This window comes from Euwallacea fornicatus, chromosome 4 (genome assembly GCF_040115645.1).
Source record: "Euwallacea fornicatus isolate EFF26 chromosome 4, ASM4011564v1, whole genome shotgun sequence".
Classification (NCBI taxonomy): Eukaryota; Metazoa; Arthropoda; class Insecta; order Coleoptera; family Curculionidae; genus Euwallacea; species Euwallacea fornicatus.
The window spans coordinates 1,187,570-1,209,460 of NC_089544.1; the positions used below are offsets into that span (position 1 = coordinate 1,187,570).

At 39.1% G+C, this 21,891-nt stretch overlaps 1 protein-coding gene across 2 annotated transcripts in view; it reads left to right on the forward strand.

The window, feature by feature from the left end:
- LOC136338692 (potassium channel subfamily K member 18-like) overlaps nt 1-21,891 on the forward strand; it is an 84,855-nt gene that overhangs the window by 14,665 nt on the left and 48,299 nt on the right. For both annotated transcript variants that reach the window (XM_066281329.1, XM_066281330.1), the window contains exon 2: nt 16,107-16,167. The gene's annotated coding sequence lies outside the window, so the exon portion shown is untranslated. The remainder of the gene's footprint in view (nt 1-16,106; nt 16,168-21,891) is intronic.

A 21,891-nucleotide genomic window follows, 5' to 3' on the forward strand; every position in this document is an offset into this window, starting at 1 on the left:
TTCCATCTATAAATAAGACATTTTCGACCTATTTCCTCCCGTTAAGGAAGTTTAACTAATATAAACTGCGAACTTTAATAAAGGTACATCTAGGAACGAAACTTTAGGTAACAAAATAACTTAGCCTTATCGGAAGACGCGCCCTTTTATTGTTAAAGGACCGTAAAGGCCCACTCGCGTTAATACTTGAGCAGCTCTTTCAGAACTTGTTATCCCAAAGTGCCGATTTCAGCCTGTATCTTTTGTTAGATACTTTTCAACGGGACTTCAGTACAATAATGTGTTTCTTTGTGGAAATCGTTGAGTGAGCATGCTTTTTGTTTAGCAAACTGCGAATGGAACGGCGATAGTGTATGAAAGAATTTTTTTTTCGTGTGGGCCCCGTTTTGTTGCAAGTAATGAACTCATATGGGATCTATTTACAGCACCTTTTTGCTGCTTTGCCCGTAGAGTTTTAATGAATGCGAGGAAAAGGTAATCAGGCGATTGATAACTGCGACGAAGACAGACTACCGTCATTGACTGGCAAGCAGCACGTCCCAATCCGAGGACTGATGCAGTTCTATGTGATTTCGAAGGACGCAAATTACCTGCACACATTTCGTTTTGTAATAGATTAAAATTATTGAGACTAAAAACCGCAGCTACAAGAAAATTTATCTTTTCCCAAAGAGGCGAATAAGCACATGCTCAAACAGACCATCGCTTTGTGCTGAACTGAGTAGAATTCCCTATGAACATTATTTAGCATGTCCGGCGTAATGAACCGTCCTCGAATTAAGACGTACTATCTGCGAGTCAACGAGGGTCGCCTGTCTCCCTCGCACTTACTCATTGTGTAATTGTGTTTCGCTTGCACTCACTAAAACTCCTTGTGCACAGCAGCGATAAAGGTATTGTATAGTAATTCTGGTGTCCCAGACTCTAAGACGTAACAGGTAACTTGGAATCCGTTAAAAGTAGAACAGTAGCTAAAATACAAAACACAGGGGTATATAGGGTGGCTCAAAAAAGTCTGAATGGGATGATCTTACACCATATATGTAAAAACACGTGATATCGATTCGAATATTCGACGGATTCGAAACTAAAACTATTAGTCAAAGGAATCTAATACAATATCTTGAAGTCATCGACCGCGGTACAGCTAAGAGCCTCTGAAATACCGCAAACTGCTAAAATTAGTCGGCGTTAAATTCAGCTTCAACACAGCTTCGCTATCGCCAATTTGATTTGAAGCCTCAATATATCCAGACTGAGAATTCCTTCAAATTGGATTACAGAAATTGCTTTGCCACAATGTTCTCGTATATACAGAAATGCTCATAGGAGTACCTGTTACTCTCCTTTCGTATCTCCCCCTACCTACTACCGTCTTTGAGTAGAAAATTCCCAGTTTACAGACTTTTAACAGACATATAAAACTCGCATCCACTAAAAAACTATGATTGTTGTTGTAACACAAACTTTCTCAATTTTTCTCATATGTTTGTGTATGATTTGGCTTTTGTCATTTTTGAAAAGTACGAAGGGGTGTACGTAGCAAGAACATGGAACGGAATGGCCGATAAAATAATAAATGAATGTAGAAACAGCTTTTAATTAGTAAAAAAAATGAGTTCTAAGTGTTCTGTCCAATAGGAAAAATTGTTTGTTATTGTTTTTTCTATAAAAGAGTGCCAAAAACGAAATGTAAATGCTATATACAGGGTGTCTCTAAAAGGTCTGTACAAAATTCTACCACAGATTTCTGAGGTCAAAACATGACGATTTAACCCAATTTACCTTAGTCCAAAAGTGGACGGTTTTCGAAATACAGGGCGTCAAAGTGAAAATAAAAAAAAGCAAAAAAATTAATTTCTTGTTTGGTAATGCTGCTATCTACACAAAATGTCGTATCGGGCGGTTTTTGGGGATGAGAAATCAGAATCAGTTTACATTTTCGATGCACAATGTAGAGGGCGTTGTCAGCGCTCGATGAACCCTCTTTAAAAGGGCATAACTTTTTCATCACCCGGTATAAAATTTATTTATGACTAAACTTGTGTTTTCCTACATTTTTTAAGGAAAAAAGGTCTCTTGTTAAAAATCTCTACGAGGCTTCCTTCTTGAGATATTTGAAGCTTAAAGTTCGCTGCATGTCTTGAACAATAATTTTAATGTACTACATATCTATTTTTACAGTTGGTGGTACATTATCAACATGAATTTAAGATTAACGTGTTTTGATTTTTTTCGATCCAACCAAGAAATTAATTTTTTTGCTTTTTTTTGTTTTCACTTTGACGCCCTGTATTTCGAAAACCGTCCACTTTTGAACTAAGGTAAATTGGGTTAAATCGTCATGTTTTGACCTCAGAAATCTGTGGTAGAATTTTGTACAGACCTTTTAGAGACGCCCTGTATAGGTCGAACAATATTAAGGTATTCCTGCTTTACTGTCTTTTTTACATCAGTTCAGGGGTATCTACGTAAAGGCGCAATGTTTTAAGTTCCAAGTATTTTGGTCAGCACTGCAAATATCTCCGAAACCGTGGAATTGTCTAACAGAAGACCAAAAAAAAAAAAAAATCAACTCCTAGTTCGTAACTCACCTCGTATATTTCTGAGGATCAGAGAACGACACAAACGTCTTTTCTGATAAACTACGAATTCGTCAGGCCAATTCGCTGTAGGCGGACTTTTCTTTTAATGTGTGCTTAGCCAGTAGAAACTTCATTCTCCTTAATGCATTTGCATAGTATCCCATGGTGAAATTCGATTTCAGAAATATGAAATTCAACAATGCCTTAATCAAAACCATAGCCCGCTTCTCAACACTTTAACAAAAACTTCAATTTCCGTCTTCAATTTTACCAACTCCATGCAGTTGCGGCCTTCTTTTAAATGCAATATAATCAATTTCGCAATTTGAATTCGTTCCGAACTGCTTTATTGTTGTTTGAAGAGTTAACGTTTCCATTGTGTTTATCTGGGTTAGAGTTCGGTTTAGTCTGAAAAAGAACGCTTTGCAGGAGAGCGAGTTCAATCGACAATGTTTGCGAGCAGAGAAAATTAAGCTTTAATATTAAATTGCAAAATGAAAGTTTCATGTTCATTTTTAGTTAGTTCCGAGTAATACATTGTTTGCCGACGAAACATTCTAAGGGGAGAACGGACATGCGAATTATCACTTTTTTCATATTAATTTGTTCATAAGGGCTTATTGTTATTATTTTCGTGTGGAAAGTCAACGCGCGAAAATTTACGGGGACGGGGGGTTTTTTCCGTTTAAATAGCATCGCTCTCTTACTTCTCTTTCACAAATCAGCTACTCGTAAAACTTCGACTTCTATCTTCTCCCGATTGCCGGATACTCTCCACTTCAGCACAAACTTTTTGAATAGCCATGAAAATATTTTATACTCAAAGATATTTTCACTAACCCAGTTTCCCGTCCAAAGTGTGCAGCCCTTTTCGCTTAGCGATGCGCCCTAAAAATTCTTGGACAGTTTTTCATCGGGGTCAAGTGTATTATCCAATCATTTTCAAAAGACCTGCGGCATCCGGCAATATAGTTCGATTTTATTTAAGCAACGTATGCTTTTAGCCGTTGCTGCCAATTTTTTCGTCCGCCTCTTTATGAAGCCGAATCCTTGTTTTATCTACTTTTATAAATATAACTTCTGAAAGCGCTCCCTTTGATCCTTCCTTCATGGGCTGCCGAGATCCTTTACAATATTCCCAACTAAAAGGCACTTTCCCACTTGTTTCGTTCACGTCAAAGAAGCTCGAAATAAATGCAACACTTTCGAAAGTAAAACTTTCTTTTGCGTTTTTAGAGTATTTATGGTGTGCATTTCAAGGTAAAATTGTCTTCAAATAGGACGCTGTAGAGGAACTTCTGATAGGGCATCGCATTGCCTGGGGGGCTGGAAGCTGTGACCTCGAAAGTCTATTTTTTAAATGCACACTACCGGCTAAAGGTTTGGATGCAATTAAAAGAAAGTCATTTTTTCATTGAATACCCTGTGATTCCGTGAGCGTTTTCCATTTATACACTTTTGCCACACAAAAATAGCCGAGAAATTAGATTACGATCAATAATTTTGGCTAAATTTGAAGACAAAAAAAATCTCAAAAACATTAAACTTTATTTTGATAAGAAACACCATCATACACTTTTATAACAATTTCCATCAGTTTATTTAAAGTTTTCTGTTGCATCGATGTCCAGGCACTTTCCAATTTCTGCCACAATTGAGCTGTCCGTGTAGGGCCCGAAATTCGAATCTTCTAATCTAATTCTCCGCATAAAAACTCGTTGAGTTCAGGCGACTGTGCAGGCCAAATCGTCTGCTCCGTCGTTCAAGCATTCTCTTCGTCTTCCGAGTGGGTTCGACAGAGACGAGAAGTGCGCTTGGGCTCATTGAGGTGCTGAAGTACGAACCCACGCCGGGAAAGTCGGCACCCCGATAGCGTGGCATTTCTGACAAGAATTTTCTTATATTCCTCCTTTATAATTCCATCAACTTTGACGAAATTGCCGATAGCGTGGCTAAAGAAACATCCCCATACCGTGATGGAAGCGCCCTCACGCTTTACGGTTGGTACCGAACACTGCGGACTCATTTATTCCCAAGGAATTTTTCTGACGAAAATTCGCCGACGATTTCCAAGGATTTCCAATTTCAATTTGTATATCGAGAGCACCTTTGTCCATTGTTCAACGGTCCAATTTCGATGCTCACGGGCCCGTCGAAGGCGTTTATGTTTATTTGCCAACCTCAACAACGGTTTCTTCACAGCAATGCACCCCTTTAATCCCCATTGTTTCAGTCTCCTTTTTACTGGTCCTAACAATACGAGGTTTATCCGGGTACTGTTTAAAGTTGCCCGGATTTCTGGTGCCGTTAATCATCTATTTTTTCTGCTGGTGACAATAATATGAGCATCTTCTTGTGAGGTTGGCACTTTTGGTCGTCCACTACGACGGACGATCGCGAAAACTCCCCTATGATTGAATCGATTAATGGTTGATTGTACAATTTTGAAAGAAACTTTCGCTTTTTTAGCAATCTGGCGATATGAAAGTCCTTCGACGTGTAAAGTGATTATTGCACTTCAGTTCTCAGTGCTAATTTCGATCCTTTTTGCCATTTTAAGTTCCTTAAACGGGCGGATTGTCAAAGGGTTCGTCCACGAATTATCCAGGAAGGATTCGACGTGTTCTGGACTTGAGCACACGTGGCGGTAACTTCTAATGTTCTTTCAGATCTATTTTAGATGTAAACAACCACGATTCATTTGAAGGTCGATCGTAAAAATAGCAGGTGAGGGATAAATCCCCCATTTCTGATAAGCAAAGAAAGACCTTTTTTTGCTCTCAACGCTCCGATTCGAGTAGTCACGAAGTATTGAGTGGATTTTTTGTCTGTTTTTCACTTTAAACATTAAACATCAGCAAAAAATAGATAAACAGTCAAATTTAGTAACCGGTAAGCACAACCGATGAATGATTGTTCATGATTAACCAAGTGTACCCGAACTTTTGGCCGGAGGCGTATATCAAGGTCGCGGAGTAAAGCGCAAATTGCACCACAGCTGAGTTTACCTAAACGAATCCGAAGGTCCAGTACAAATTTTAATCACTCAAAATGGGCACTACGGACAGTGGAGCAGAAACTACGAACACCTAACACAAAGTGTCTTAGGTTAACGAACAGATCCATTTGACCAGTAAATGGGAGTCTGAACAGTTTGAACGCTTCTGCAATCGAACAAAGGATCAATTAACAATTAGTTTTTGACGATAACATTTGAACCATCCGAATTTGGTCCGAGGGCGAAATGCACAAGACTTTGCACGTGAAACGAGAGCTAAAACCTGGAGTCGTGGAACCCTTTCATAACACTTATGCGATGGGGAAGCGCGACAATTTAAATTTTCCTTCCAGAACTAGCTACGTTTGAATAAATCTTGGGTTGATCTTGTGTGAGATGAAACAAATGTTAACGTCTCTAACAGCAAGAATCGCTCTTAAACCTCCCTGCAGAATCCTTCAGCGAAAGAGACGTTAAATATCATTTATCAAAAGGATTTGTCTGGAAACAAAAGAGTGAAAGGTGTATTTATTGGAGAAACACTTAAAGGTGGAACCGGGAAAGCGATCATTAATCTCGAGATTTGAAGCGGTAGCAAATCGTGTCATGTCTTTCATATCCTGGATAAATTCAAATTGATTTCGAAATTCGTTACGTAATACTTCTGCCGGCACGAGTCCGCCAGGAAATCCAAATCCGTCCTAATTTCATAGTTTTAGAGCTCTAAATGTAAATTCGGATGTAATCAGCTGGCTCTCGTATATAAAGTCATTTGGTTTTTATCTCTGTATTTAATAAACAATCCCCGTTCCGACGAGGTCCAGAGAGGGCGAAGGAGCAAAAGAACGAAAGCATATTGAAAGGAAAAAGCGCACTGAATTACCAAGCTAAAACATGACTAATAAAAGTACGCAATTTGGCCTTTATGCCTCTTAATAGAATAACACTGGGTTTTTTTTAATAAAGTTCGCGATGCCTGTACTTGTCACCACAATTTATTGACGCCTTTCGCTCTTTTAAATGGGGGATCAAAATTTTTATGGACTCCGAACGCGGAAGTAGAATTGAAAACAGGGAAAAATGAAAACGCTTTTATGGCAATTTGACGTTTAAATAATTTTGCCTTCTGCAAATCACTTTAATGGCATTTCGGGCTAATGGATATCTTTAGAAGTAAATAACCGCAGAATTTGTTTATTGTATATTTTAGTCCAAGCGGAGGTAAGAACCGAAATCAGTTTTGTTCAATAGAAGCGGAGCGTTTCTCACGTTCCGTTTAAGGAACATTAATATTTTCATTTCCACTCATTTACCAAGAAAGCGTTTTCCTCGATAAGAAAACCGGAAGCTTCCGCCATTTTTTATTTGTGACGTGGCAGATGTTAACTTAGAATTATAGAGCGAATTTACGACTCGAAGGTCACGAGTGCTAACTGAGAATGCGTTTGTCAGGCTCGATAACAACCATCGCCACGTCATTTTGATGACGCGTTTAGGCTTCCTGCCGCAAGAAACCGTTACTCCCACATCGGTTTGTCCTACGGTAATTCCCCTGAGGCATTTTTCCATTTTTTTTTGTCGTTAGTTGTTGCTCAATTATCGATCAAAAACCCGCACCTTCTACAATATAGCAGTCAAGACAGACGTCCAGGGAAAAAAAGGGAAAATATTCAGATTGCGATCGCTAAATTACTCGGAGCAATAACAAGAACTTGATTAATGTCCGTTTCCCAAACGTAAAAATAAGTCGGTACGTTTAGTATTACAGGAAATGACCATCAAGAGGGCAATTTTGTCAGGAAAATTGCGCAATTTGCAGTTAATAATAAATTTGAAGCAAAATCGTTAGAGAAAAGGCAGTTGCCCCAAATTCTTACATATTACTTTTTAATTAGGTTTAAGTGCAGGTTGCACCGTTCCGATCGTCAGTAGGGTCACTGCCGATGTTCGGTTGAGTAATTATTGAGACCACAGGCGTCGACACGTGATACTCGTTTCGCATGAGTTTGACAGTTTTACCACACCACGTTGGCCTCTAAATTACTCCCTTCGGGTTAAAATTGCGATAATACGGCGATAGCCGCAAAATCGTATGTCTCTTTTGAAATTTAACATCTTTATTACGTCTAAAAACAATTTTTTGCCACCTCGTTGTTCGAATGCGTAGATTTTCGTCCCGCAAGAAGTCCTGTTTTTTCCTCTAATTAACCCAAAACGAGGCGGTTCATAGTGTCGATATTATCCGACGAGTTCGTTGGTTCCAGAAGCTCAGAGTTCTACACTACCGGCATGAAAAATCTGGTAATTAGTCGGAAAAATTGTGTCGGCTCAAACGGTCCTTTTTGTAATCAATAAAATTAGTTTTTAGCCGAATAATACCGATTTAAAGTTGACATTTGCATTGCATCGACCTGATAATTAGTTACCAGTCCGTGTTCAGGTTAAAACTTGAAAGTTTTACTTGTGTGGTTCGAAATAGAAGCGAGCTCCTCTCGGGTTTTGTTCAGCATCGTCTTATGGGAAAACGATTAGTTATCGGCGGTCCCACAAGTTGAAAAAAGGGGGAAAACACCACAAAAATACAATAAGATCCCCTAAGCCTCAGCTTATTTAGCATCTCATGCTTTCCGGCTGAAAAAGCGGGACAATTTATATTCTTCAGCGTTTGGTGTAGAACGAAAAATGCCTGCTCATTTGTCACCTTCACCGAGAAATTGTTTTAAATAGCGCCGGGTCAAAATTCTTAACATAATTTGCTTTTTTGGATTTTTCGTTCCTTGTTAAGTTACATACCAACTTCCATTGTAAACAATTTCACGCGAAACTGAGTCTTGTTTCCAGTTTCCAACCCATCCACGGAGAGCGATTTCCACCATATTTTATACGTCCTAGTTCACCACTTAAAACAAACTTTTTAAAAGTGAACTAATTAAAGCTGAAACTCAACAGCAACTCCGACAAGAAATTTATTTGATGTTATTGTACCACTTGCAACGATAATTACAAGAAAGATAATAAACTTTGTATTAACTCTGTGAAAACCCTTCATAACTTTATTGAGGTATTTCCAAGTTCTACTACTGGTTTTATTTCCTTCCAGAGTTCCAGCTCAAGCTTTACCACAAATTCTACTAAACACTTTTTAAAACATAAAACTGGAATAATCAAAATTTTCCAATGTAACGAGGCCTTGCTTTCCCACTATACACATTTCCCGGCCCCTGTGTGATTAACGTTAAACCTTACGGCACGCTTAAATGATTTTTTTCATAACGCCAATTAAAATAATTTTTCCTCCACCGCGCACAAGTAAATAGCGAATGATTTAGGCACTATTGAATACGTCAGTGGCGTTCGTATTGAGAGTACCATACGAGGTTCGTCCGGAAAGTGCGTATAAAAGTGAAACAAAATATGTATTTTACAGTTAATCAGGTAATTCGATTTGGTCCCCTTGAAAATAATTCCCCTGAGACACAATCCAATTGCGCCGTCTTCGTTTTCACCGCTGGAAAGCTTTTCGGAATTTCTCTGTTTTGAGGTTTTTCAGCCCCCTTGTCGTGCGAGCTTCGATGGCCTCCACATCACTCAAATGCCGCCCCCGAAACACCGTCTTGCATTTAAGAAATAGTAAAAAGTCACACGGTGCCAAATCTGGCGAATGAGGGGGGTGATCGGTCGCGGTAGTGGAATTTGTGGTCAACGAAGCATGTACAACTAGGAAAGTGTGTGCAGGGACATTGTCGTGATGGAGAATCCATCGCCTCCCTTGGAGCAAATTCGGTCGAAGCCGAGCATCGCGAGCTTTGAGGACATCAATGTAGAAGTTTCCATTGACGGTCTGGCCCGGAGGGACGAATTCTCGGCGGATGATTTACTGAGGAGAATCGGCAAAAACCACCAACACTGTTTTGACATTCGGTCTCGATGTCCCTGACTTTTTCGTCCGTGGCTCCCCAGCTTGGTTCCATTCCTTGCTGTGGGATTTGAGTTTCACATCAAAATCGTAAAGCCACGACTCATCTCAGGCAATTACGCTATGGAGAAAGTCACCACCCTCTCAGCTTCCATCCGGACTTCACAGCATGCCACCCAACGCGCTTTTTGTTCTGGAGACAAAAGCTTTGGAACGATTCCGACGGAATTTCCTAAATGCAAGATGGTGCTTCGGGGGCGGCGTTTGGGTGATGTGGAGGCCATCAAAGCTGGCACGACAAGAGAGTTGAAAAACCTCAAAACAGAGGACTTCCGAAAAGTTCTCCGGCGGCGGAAACGAAGATGACGTAATTGTATTGTGTCTCAGGGGGATTATTTTGAAGGGGACCAAATCGAATTATCTGATTAAATGTGAAATAAATTTATTTCGCTTTTGTGCGAACTTTCCGGGCAAACCTCGTATTCTAGAAAATGATCCGATGATAGGGTTTTTATTATAACATTATATCTGCAATTTAACTGCATTTGTATTACCGCCGTGGCTCTACGTGCTATTTACACTCTTACGGGATGCTGTAAACCGTAGACTTGATTTTTAATCAATTCGGTACGCACTCGGATTCAAATTCATATTCCACATACTTCCTGCAGGTCTCATGTTTAATTGCAATCTCCAAGCTCTTTCATCTGGCAAAAAGTTTATGTTTTTTCTTGATATCCGTTGCATATTCTTTGCCGTTTCAGTTTAAACAAACGTATGTTGTGCAAGTAGTTTAAAGTCCCATATATTCACGGTAGAAAATGGACTACGTTCAGTTTATACTATCGCCATTTTCTCTTTAGAACGGGCACCGAAAAATATCCTTTTCCTTCGCTATGTACTTTCCTCCAACAACTTAAGAGTGCTTTACATGCAAAAGTTTTTAATTCGGGAAATGCAGGTGACAACTTGAAGTATTACAGCATCACGGAGAGTTGTAAAGTGAAACTTATCCTGTAAAAGAGGAGGAGATATGGAAGTCTTCGGAAACTTGGATGGCTTAGTCTTTCGTTGCGATATCAAACGAAAAAGCCACCAGGTAAATTATAATTAACGCATCCCTTTGTTCCCCCTCCCTACGCAATGCACGACGATTTATTGTCTCCCTGACAAATTTTTCCATAAAAATAACATTACGGCCGCAATCTAAGGGACGATTCCGATTACGGAAGTTGCCATTTAAGAAATGGAAAAGATTAGGTTAGTTGGTCTATAGTAAACCGGTCTACGGTCCCGTTCCGAAGGGAAAACACGAACGTGCTGCGCGAGCGGTTAAAAGGGCTTATTTCCCCAAATTTAAATTACTTCCTGTGGCTGATTTCGTAATCGTTTTAACCCAAAGTATGTGAGTAGTAGGAAAAGCAATAGCGAAATTCCAGACATCCAGCTGGGACGTGTTTATTTTCTATAGAGGGCAGAAAACAGCAAGGCATCGTCTAGCGCCGAATTTTATCGTATTGAACTGAATTATTTGCTCAACAAGGGAGGAAAGTAGTAGTTTTACTCACGCGAATAATTTGAGACTCGACGCTAAGGAACGGGCATTAACATACGAGGATAAAGAAAAAGTCGCGCTTTCCTCCTGTTCGTGTAAAGAACTACGGAGTATTTATAAGAATCTGTGGCGTTGGCCGTAAATATAGCAAATTTTCATAAATTCGTTTTTTACGTCCCTTTACCATTTCCCCGCCGTTTCTTTATGTTTTTTAGAACAAATGCTGATAAATAAACCGGTGTTTACTCTTTTATTGGTCAAATTCCGCTCCTTGGAACTTAAATCTTTTTTTTTTCAATTTTTGGCTGGCCAAAAAGATAACACCTTCTGTATTATTCATCGTTCCACTCGTAAAGTTCGGTATATCTAGTGTTGCAAACGATTCAGTTGCATCGTTCAATAGTTGTTGGAACACTGGATAGAGGAAAAACAATATCAGGGAACTTGAGGAAAATTGTGATTGAGCAATTCGATGATGGCGAGAAACCTCTGGAAATTAGTCGAAGATTGGGCAAAAATAAGTCGATAATTTCTGGAGTAACTGCGCGATATAAAAGTTCAGGTGTCCTCGGTCCAAGACCGATCCTCGAAAGGCCTAAAGTTACCAAAAAAAAAAAATGGATCGCCTGATTGTTAAGATTTCAAAACAATCCATTTCTGTCATCAACTAAAATACGTAGTCAAATAAAAGCAATAAGGGCAAAAACTGTACGAAGAAGTGTACTGAATGCAGGACAGTTTAGTAGGAGGCCCGCTAAAAACCCACTTTTATCTAAGAACGTAAAGGCCCGATTGCATTTTCCGAAACAGTACACTGGCTGGACACCGAGCAATGGAGAAGAGTAATTTTTAGTGATGAATCTAAGTTCCACTTGATCAGAAGTGACGGTATAAATCATGTCAGACATAATGTGGGAAAAAGATTAAACAAAAAGTACATTTCACCAACGGTTAAACATGGCGGCGGATCGGTAATGATGTGGGGATGTTTTTGCGGTCACGGAATGGGACCCCCTCGCAGAATTGAGGGAACGATGGATGGATTTATATATAGAGATATTTTAAGGGAACATCTAATACCGTATATGGATAAATAAAAAAATGTCCCCGGAATCTTATTTCCAGTAAGATAATGATTCCAAGCTGTTCGTCGAAGCTCGTCAAGAAACGGTTTGAAGATGAAAAAATTTCCGTTCTGCCTTGGCCACCTCAAAGTCCAGATCTAAATCCTATAGAGAACATGTGAGAGTTTGTTGACGCGAAGATTCGTGACAACAATTACACAACCATCGATGATTTATCCGTTACATTACTGAACGCTTGGGGACAAATTAGTGAAGACTGTATTAACAAATTAGTCCTGTCAATGCCCAAGAGATGTGCGGCTGTAATTGCGCAAAAAGGTTACTATACCAAATGTTACCTAATTATGGGATTTGGCCGATGGTTGTTGTGTTGATTGAATTGTGTTGTTCGCACAATTTCTGCCATAGAAAATCTAAAAATTTTATAAAAGTCGCTATCTTCTTGACCAGCTAAAAATGAATTTAACTCTTTAATGCCTTTTTGTCTGATTTTTTATTTTGTTTTTTCCAGAATCTTAAACACACTGTTAAGTAATTATTGAAAAAAATACATGCTGCGTTCTCAAAGTGGCACTTCCAGTCAAATTTCACTTTTCTAAAAGTTGCTGTGTTTTCGGCCAATACTGTACGCGCAACGTTTACGTCGCACCCATCTCTGTACCAGTGTTTCCGGGACACCCTGTAAAATAAGAATAAAATGGCGCCTTTCCTGACAGTGTGTCATATTATTATAATTCTTCGCGGCGCATCCGATGCAAAATCCGGCTCGAGCAGAATGATCAATGGAGGAATAAGCTGAATTAATCTGAACGGGTTCGCGTTAGGACGGTGTTGTTTCGCAAAGAATCCTCTTTTCATGTAAAGACATCATTTAAAATGTGAAATAATAAACCAGGATTAACCTAAAACCAGTCGATGTTGTCAAGAATAAAATTTTCCAAGCATTCGATTTCACTGCGATATTAATATTCATCAATTATTTTACGCTTCCAATGGCCGATTAAAATTCTATTCAATATTGTCCAACTAATGTTATCTTGTTAATGTCCTGCTGATGGTAATCTTGGCAATTATCTATTCACATACATAACGTTATTATTCAAAATTTCAATCCAACTGGTATAAACTAGGCGTGCGAATCGAAAATACAATAGTGGACTGTAGATTAAATTAACTGACTTGGAGAATTGTAGATTCCGCGACGGTTTTCTGTGACGACCTTATGAAAAGTGGCATTTTCTGCCACGGGGTTGCGATAGCGGAACAGAGTTCTTCCAGTTAAGTCCCTCAATCGTTTTGCCGACCACGATCCGACTGAAGAATTTTTTTTTTTCACTGAGGAAGGCCGCACCTGGTGCTTTTTTTCTGATCCTGATTCCGTGGAACTAGTGGAAAAACATCTAAAATTTTCGACGAGCGAGAATTTCCAACACCCAACGCAGTGCGTCTGGGACTCCGCGTGAATATATGATTTTGTCCATTAGAGGGGATCATGTGTAATTGCGGCGCGTACCGTTCACCACCATGACTCCGGCGGTGAATTCGTGAGATCACTTTTACTTTTAGGCGTAAAAGTAACGTTTTATGTACGTGTTCCGGAATAAATATGATTCAGAATTAAGGTCGATTAAAAAAATAAACATTTTATGAGGAAGGTAACCTGTCAGTCAGAAAATGCGCGCTCCAAGGGCCGGCAAAGCAAACAGGAAGGGTCAGAACCGAAATCGGATGCTCGTGATCCCCGAGGAATTTCCATCGCGAATTTTCGCGAATAATAAATGCTGGATTTTGTGTGTTTTTTTTTTTTTTTGGAGTAGAAGATACAAAAATAAACGGGTAATATTGGGGTATAATATTTGACCAGCGCACTGATGGACTAGAAAAAATCCTCAGCAAATTTGTTGACAATGTTTGCTTCATAACGTACACGAGTGGAATATACACCCCACAACAATAACGCGACCATTTTTCCAAGAACGCATTTGACGAAGCTATGAGGAAAACTAATCTAATATGTCTAAAAAATGGGAGCAAATATGTCTTCCGTGGCCTGTGTGAAATGGGACCTTTCTGTGCCTGGAAATCGTAAGCAGGTGGAAAATATGTTAAAAAATGCCCTGCGATATTTTGTCTTATTTCCAGTCAAAAGGCAGGCGAGGCGGCCACGTGACGTCTAAATAGACGTAATTAACGCCGTGAAGTTGGTGTTTTCGAGATATCTGCGAAGTCGCGGGGCGTTCGTATGCAGACAATAGCTCAGAAATAAGTAAAACAGCCGTCTCTTGATAAAACACTTTCAACAAACTATCCTAATTATTGTTTGTAAATCGGATATATTATCTTCAGCTAAGCGACAATAAGACCATACAACGACCTAATGAAAAACAAACAGAATAATATGATTGCGTTGTCATCGAGCAAACAATAAGTCGAAAACGAACCTTCGAAGTTTCTCTAAAGTCTCCCTTTTGTTGGAGAAGAACTTGGAAATTTCGTTATCTCGGCTGCTAGTTTCTTCAAAACTAAGGCAGTCTGTCACGCAGAAAGTTTCCAGTGAAAAAATCTACTTTCACGTTATTTGTCGACGATTTGAACCGACTAAGTAGGTGTCTAATAACTCGGAAAGTTTGTAATTTAAAGCCTTCTCCACTCCGGTTTGAGGCTAAGTAGTTTCTATACTGAAAGTATTTTAGAGCGCCGGAATTAAAATTCCCCGTTTCCAAGGCTGCATGAGTGTAGGCCAAATTAGCCCGACAGAGGTGCAGGCAAATCACCATTAAAAATAATGAGCAACTCTAAAAGAAAGAGCAGAAATAGAGGCTTGATATTTTAATTTACAGGATGGTGACCTAAATATTTTCAGAGTAGCAGATCTTTACGTTTTTATACGGTGATTTAAAACTACTCCGTGTAATTACCACTAATGGTCAAACTAGCCCCGAGGCGAGGGGAAAACCGATATTCACGAAATCATCAGCCTGCGTTACAGTTTTCATAATCTTTGTCAGGAAAAGTGCCTCTTTGGGGCATATTGTCATGCTATCAAGGTATTCTAGGTTTTCTGACGACGCAATAACAATTTAGAAAACAGGCCGTTCTGCCCGGTTTGCCCAGATCCACGAAACGAACTGACGTCATTCGTTCAATTAACGACGATGTCGGTTACAACGTTATTTGTTAATTATTATACGTTAAAATTAGCGGATCTAAATGCAAGACTCCTCAATCGCTATGAGGCAGTGTATCTTGAAATCTTTGGTAAAGTGCGGTTTACGCTAATCGGTCTGGTTCTTCCCGTGTGAATTTTCGGGAGGTTCCAGGTGAGAAAAAGGGCGGGAGGGACCACTTTCTCGGTACCGAAATCTAGTCGGCATTCTACAGAACACACGCGGCAGACACCCGCGTTTCCGGCACAATTGCAAGGCCGACTGAATGAATCAATCGCAGACCTTCTCGGAATTATCTGACGGTGGAATAAACGTGCCCTTAGGGTTTCTGTCAAAAAAACAGTCCCGCTAATAAATATCTGCCAAAAAGCTATTAACGGACGAGAAGTAACACTGACAGGCATTGAACACGGACAAATATTCAAATAACGCTGGTCTTCTGGCGTTTGATCGGAAGGGGCATCTCTGGGGAATTGTTGAGCTATAATTGGCCATCGGTTTTTATCTAGACTTTATTAACGGCATAGAACAACATCGGGATAAAGTGATTCCCCCTGACAAGGGATTTATTTTTTTATTGGTCGTTTTTCTTTCATGCAACGGCAGCCAAATGTAAAATGGATCCTGCATTTCCATTTGGCTCTAACTTAAACATTCCAAATTATATTACATAATTATAACAGTTGAATTGCTGTTGGTCAGCGATCGAGCACGCGTGTGGTAATGATTTTTTTCATTTTTCGCAATCGAAATTACAATTTAGCAAGAATGCACAATAATTGCAATTATTTTTGTTGCAGAATGCAGATCACCACTGTGATGAAGTTAGTCAAATTCATGGAATAAGGTTTTCACAGAGCAGTAAGTATTCAATATGTAATGTGACCGTTGTTATACACTTCTTATACTTAAACCAAGGACCCTATGTCACGCCTATGGATCTGTTTCCCTTAAATTATTCCTATTTGATTTTTCATGAAAACCTAACGGTGAAGTGACAGCGCAATTGGGGTATTGGTTTATGTAAGAAACGTCATTCCTTTGTTTGATACGACAAAATCATCTAAATATAGTAAACTCAGACCTAAAATCCGTTTAAATTACTAACTACCCTTAACGATGCGCTCTGGATAAATTCATGTTATAGCCGGTATTTTATACGTTGTCGACACCACGACGTAGATTTGTCAGGATTGAGACAACTCACTGACAACTTCTTACTTCGCCAGTGCTGCCAACGGCGAAAGATAGTACGAGTATTTAGAACACAAGAGATTCAGCAACAATATTTAATAATCTAATAATAATTTGAATGAATCTGGAACATGAATATCTCCATGAATGGAAGGGTCTTGATTACTTGCACTACCGTGAATCCATGGGCGTGCAACTGATAACATGAATTTATCTAGAGCGCATCGTTAAGGTAGTTAGTAATTTAAACGGATCTTAGGTCTGAGTTAACCATATTTCGATGATTTTGTCTTATCAGACAAAGGGATGACGTTTCTTACATGAGCCACTACCCTAGTTCGGCTGTAACATCACCATTGGGTTTTCGTGAGAAATCAAATAGGAACAATGTAAGGGGGAAACGGATCCATAGGCGTGACTTAGGGTACTTGGTTTAAGGATAGGAAAGAAGGTACATAACACATACTATATGTAGGGTTGTGAAACCAAGCCGAAATTTCCTTGACCATCGACGTTTTCTTAAATTGATGTATCGGTTCTTTCCATTTTACAACGCCGCGTCCCCATCCTTGAAAACATTGCGATAAGACAATTAGAGTGACGATCCTCTGGGCAACTGGTGCCCAGGTGTGACCAAGCGGGGGTGAGAAACCCAGACACCCAGGTGGTAGTCAAGTTAGTTGGTAAATGGAAGAGACTGACCCGGGCAGCTCCAAAAACACGAACTGACATGAGACAAGCCCCGTTCTTCCTTCCTTTTTTCCTTTATATTACATAATAGCGCACACTTACAGCGTTTATTTCTCAAACTGTGATTCCTTTCGTAGACATAACCAACCATCACCACATATCTACTCCGGCACTGGAATTCGACATCGCATTGAATTCCGATGCTACATGTAGTGTAATGTAGTACGGAAATATCTACCGGCAGCAATCTGCAGGTAGTCCGAGAATGACATATTAACGAAATAAAGTAACTTTTTAATGTGTCTAACTTTGCAATTTAAGTTCCTGGTTGGGTGTTTAGTAACAGAAAGGAGCTTTTAGAGAGTCCTCGTTTTTTCGTCCGCCTTTCCTAATTTTTCATAAAACTATCTCACTGAGGCCGACATGCACTAAATTAATCCATTGAGAAGTCAAAGCTCATTATATTATGAAACAGTCGCCGCTTGTAATGGATTTTACATAATACGCTCGAGTCAACAAACTTTCCGACTTTGACAACAATTACCCCGTATAGTAACTTCAGGAACTTATATTAGATTTGTTGGGAGTTTAATGCGCAAAAGTTAAAAGTTCGAACTTTTCTACTTTGATTCCTTTTCGTCATTTAATCTCGCCTTATTACTGAAAATCTAAAATCGGCTTTTCGAATTAACGGAAAAGTGTGGACGCGGCTTAAAAGTCATACTCAAGAAGTGCCACGTAACTTCCATCAGGTCGCATACGAAATCGGCTTTATTCAACTTGTAAACCTTGGAAAGCCAAATTAATGGAGAAAAAAAAAACTTCGCATTCGCTTCTATTAAATTTACCAGTGCTTCATTTAATATGTGTAATTAACTCCCCGCTTTACCTCTATGTTCCTTTAACCCTCGATTACATTTTCCTTTATCTCACAAGGGATTTGTAGAACAAGCTCTTAATTTCAGTCCCATCAGGTTCACTAAATTTTAACAGCTTCGGATACCTCTACGATAAATTCGCGTTAAGTAACATGAAAAGCCTCACTTTTAGGACCGGAAGTGGATGTCGGATGGCTAAAATCCCGTTATAAGTGGTCAGGATCCATAGGAAGGTTGGAAAATCAGAAAGGATAATACATTTTGCTTCGGTATTTCGTTTTAAGCAAGAATATGAAAGCGGTTAAAATCACTGAGGTTTTTTTTTAAATTACGAAAAGTAACGTTTCTGCCGTATCGCCCCAGGAGAAGCACGTCACCAAAAAAAAAAGTTTTTTGAGAATTTCTATGATATTCTTTATTTTTCAAAAATTCAATTCGGAATCCCGTTTACCTTTACAAAAGCGATTTCGCTTATTCGGGGACACACATCTCATACATACATGCATACACACATTCATATGTACATATACATGGACACATGTATACAGGGTGTTTCAGAAATACGTTGTCAAACTTTGGGAGGTCATAAAGGGCACTAAGTTAAGTCGTTTCGCCTTATAGACACATATCTGGAAATGAGTCGTTAAGGCACTAGACAAAAAAATTGTTAAAAACGTTAAAGAATGCGTATGCTTTCGTATTTACTACTTTTTGCATTTTCGTCTTGTCGGGTAATTATCAGAAAGGAAAAACAATAAAATGTTACGAGGGTCGGTCAAAATTGCGGCCACCGACTTGCCGACATGCGGTCGTACGCCGAACCACTCGAAAGAGAACGTCTGGGTCTTCCAGAGTAAAGTAATTCGCAGCCATTACTCTTCTAAGCGATTCTTCTTCTGTTACAAGTGTTTCATAGACTAGTAATTTAAGGTAACCCCAAAAAAAGAATTCGAGAGATATTAGATCTGGACTCCGGGCCGGCCAGTTAACAGGTCGACCCCGTCTAATTCAGCTTTCAGGAAATTGTAAGTTTAAGCGGTTCTACACGTCGCAAGTAAAATATCCCGGAACTCTGTCATGCTGAGACCGCATCCTTTGGCGGATATTCAACGGAACGTTTTCAAGCAACTCACGAAGTTGGTCCAATAACTCTTGTTGGCATAATTTCCTATTATGCCCACCCACATGTTGGTAGAGAACTGATATTGGTTAGACTTCTTAAATGTTCCATGAGAATTTTGATCGTTCTTAGTATGACTATTGCGGCTGTTAAAGTAACTTTCTATAAACGAATCAATGAAATACGAAACCATGAGCATTGTTCAACATTTTTAGCAATTTTTTCGTATTGTGCCTTCACGACCCATTTCCGGATATATGTTTATGAGGCGAAACGACTCAACTTATCACCCTTTATAACCTCCTAAAGTTTAGCAACATGTTCCTGGAACACCCTGTATAATTGAAAAACCTTTGTTACCAAAGATCGGAACCCGCTTTGTGAGTTTGTTTTTTCGACTTGTGTTAAAATACGCCAATCATGTAAATGAATATCTAAACTAAACATCCTGTTCAAACGAATTAGTTTCTGCTTTACTATTCCATTAGCTGATATTTGAATGCCATTCTGGTCTCATTCCAAAAATTCTCGTGCGGGTTTATTCGTCGATATGAACTGTTTTTCGCAGATTGAAAAAATAAACATTGTCAAAAACAGATTTAAATTTATATTTAGGTTTGTTTTTTTTTTTTTTATAAATTTTTCCCTTAAGTTCGCCGCGACAAAGTCTCATAATTTTTTTTGCAATAGAGCCGTAATGCGATGCGCACCAGTAATAACGTCCGAAATGACATTTTTCTTTGGTTCTACCGGAAACATCTTGGCCGTAACTCGTTTAAATTTTCTTTTCCATGAAATTAGTTTTGGGAACGGATTGGCATGGACACTATCGGGAACGTCTGGACGGCGGTCCAGATGTTATCGCTCCGGCGATAAATTTACAAATTACTTTTTTTATTTCTTTTGTGAATATTGAAAAGCTTTATGTTGCACACCGCAACCGGAAAAGTAAAAAACATACGAAATTTGTTAAATTGGGGCGAACTTCAGCGTTTTAATCGCCTGTTAGGCTGAAACCTTACCGCTCATTCAACTTAAAGCACTAGTTCAAATTTAACAAATTAAAATATGAAAAAGTACCACGTGAAAACTTTTGAAGTTCGTTTTAATATTTCGCTTCTCCAGCTTCGCGAATATTCTCGGCTCCATACTTTTCCCGACTCCTTGTGGCGTAATCACCGGATTACGGCATTGGCGAAACAAATAGTTTCGATAATTTAAAGCCAGGACCGAGTTAGAGACTGTAGGGTGCGGATGTTACTGCTAATTTTACATGGAAATACATCGTTATGTCAAGATTTCAGCACTTGTTATTCTTTAATTCTGTTATGTTAGTCACGAATCTCTCTATTAAAGGTCGGTATACGTAAAAGAGACAAAACGGCGTGAATAAAAAGGTGAAGAGTCACTTCATCCTGTAGCTTTTCGCCCTTATGACATTGAGTTCAGCGGAATATATGCGAATGAAGCAGTAAAAATGTCAGAAACAAAAGAAACTGGGATAAACTGGGAATCCTAGAAGGAAAGAAAGTTCATCCCCCTCTGTTATTTCCATGGATTGGATCTATCAGGCACGTCATTTGGCAAATTACATTGCTTATTGTTGCACTTTCCTATTAGACTGAAAATTACTTTTTCCATTTGAGGTGCACAAATGTGTCACTTCAGATGACGATTCTGAAATTTTACCGTTCCGAGTCTACATCGTGGCGTAATGCGTCACCGAGAGCTTCACCACAAAAAAAAATTAAAAAGTGCTTCATACGCGAAAGAGTAATGACGCCTTGGCAAAAGGAAATTGTGTGTTAATTTATTAGATAATAAAATTTTTATCATACGACAACAATCCCTTTTTATACCCCATTGGAAATTATCGACATAACGGTGACATTTTCGTGCTGAAAATAACAAATTGGGGTTACGTGCTCGTTTCTGAAACTTTGAATCTTGGCCTTCGATTCCGTATTTACATATGCCGTAAAGTTGGGATCCATCGATTAAGCGTAATGTCATGTTGAGCCCTGAAATTTCAAAACCTCAAGGATTGTTTAAGTTTACGGATAATTCTAAAGCTCACACCCGAAAGCACGTTAATTGGATTCCTACACCGATAATAATGGGCAACTCTATATCTCAAGATTGCGTGTACTCTAATACATGGCTAGACACAAGTAATTTAATATATTTAAGTCATTAAGCTGCGGAACCGAGCAAGACTCGCTATTCCAACCATAAATGGATATATTAATTATTGCGATACAGGAAATATCGATCGTCCCGGTTTTTCACTTAGTCATGACAGGTTCGCGATAAGTTTTTTAGAGACAAATTTTCTACAACATTCTCAAAAAAAAAAAAATATGGGGAACTGTAAATTAACGCAAATTACAGAGAATAGTCGCAGGTGAACCTTTGGGCAAGACCTAGACGAGCAATGTTCGTCCACATTTTAGATCAATTTTAAAATTCGACATCTCACCCCCTGTATTTTGCGATAGCCATTTCCATTATCTAGGAGTGAGTCAGAATTACACAGTGAAACTCGGAAACTCTTCGTAACTGTCCGACAGGAGAACACTACGACAATATTTATCAGACCACATTTACGTGTTTGTAGTATTTGTTTCGCCTCAAGAGGAGGGTTTGATGGAACCCGGCGTATTGAACACCCCCCAAATGTTATCATCATTTCGGGCTCCCCTC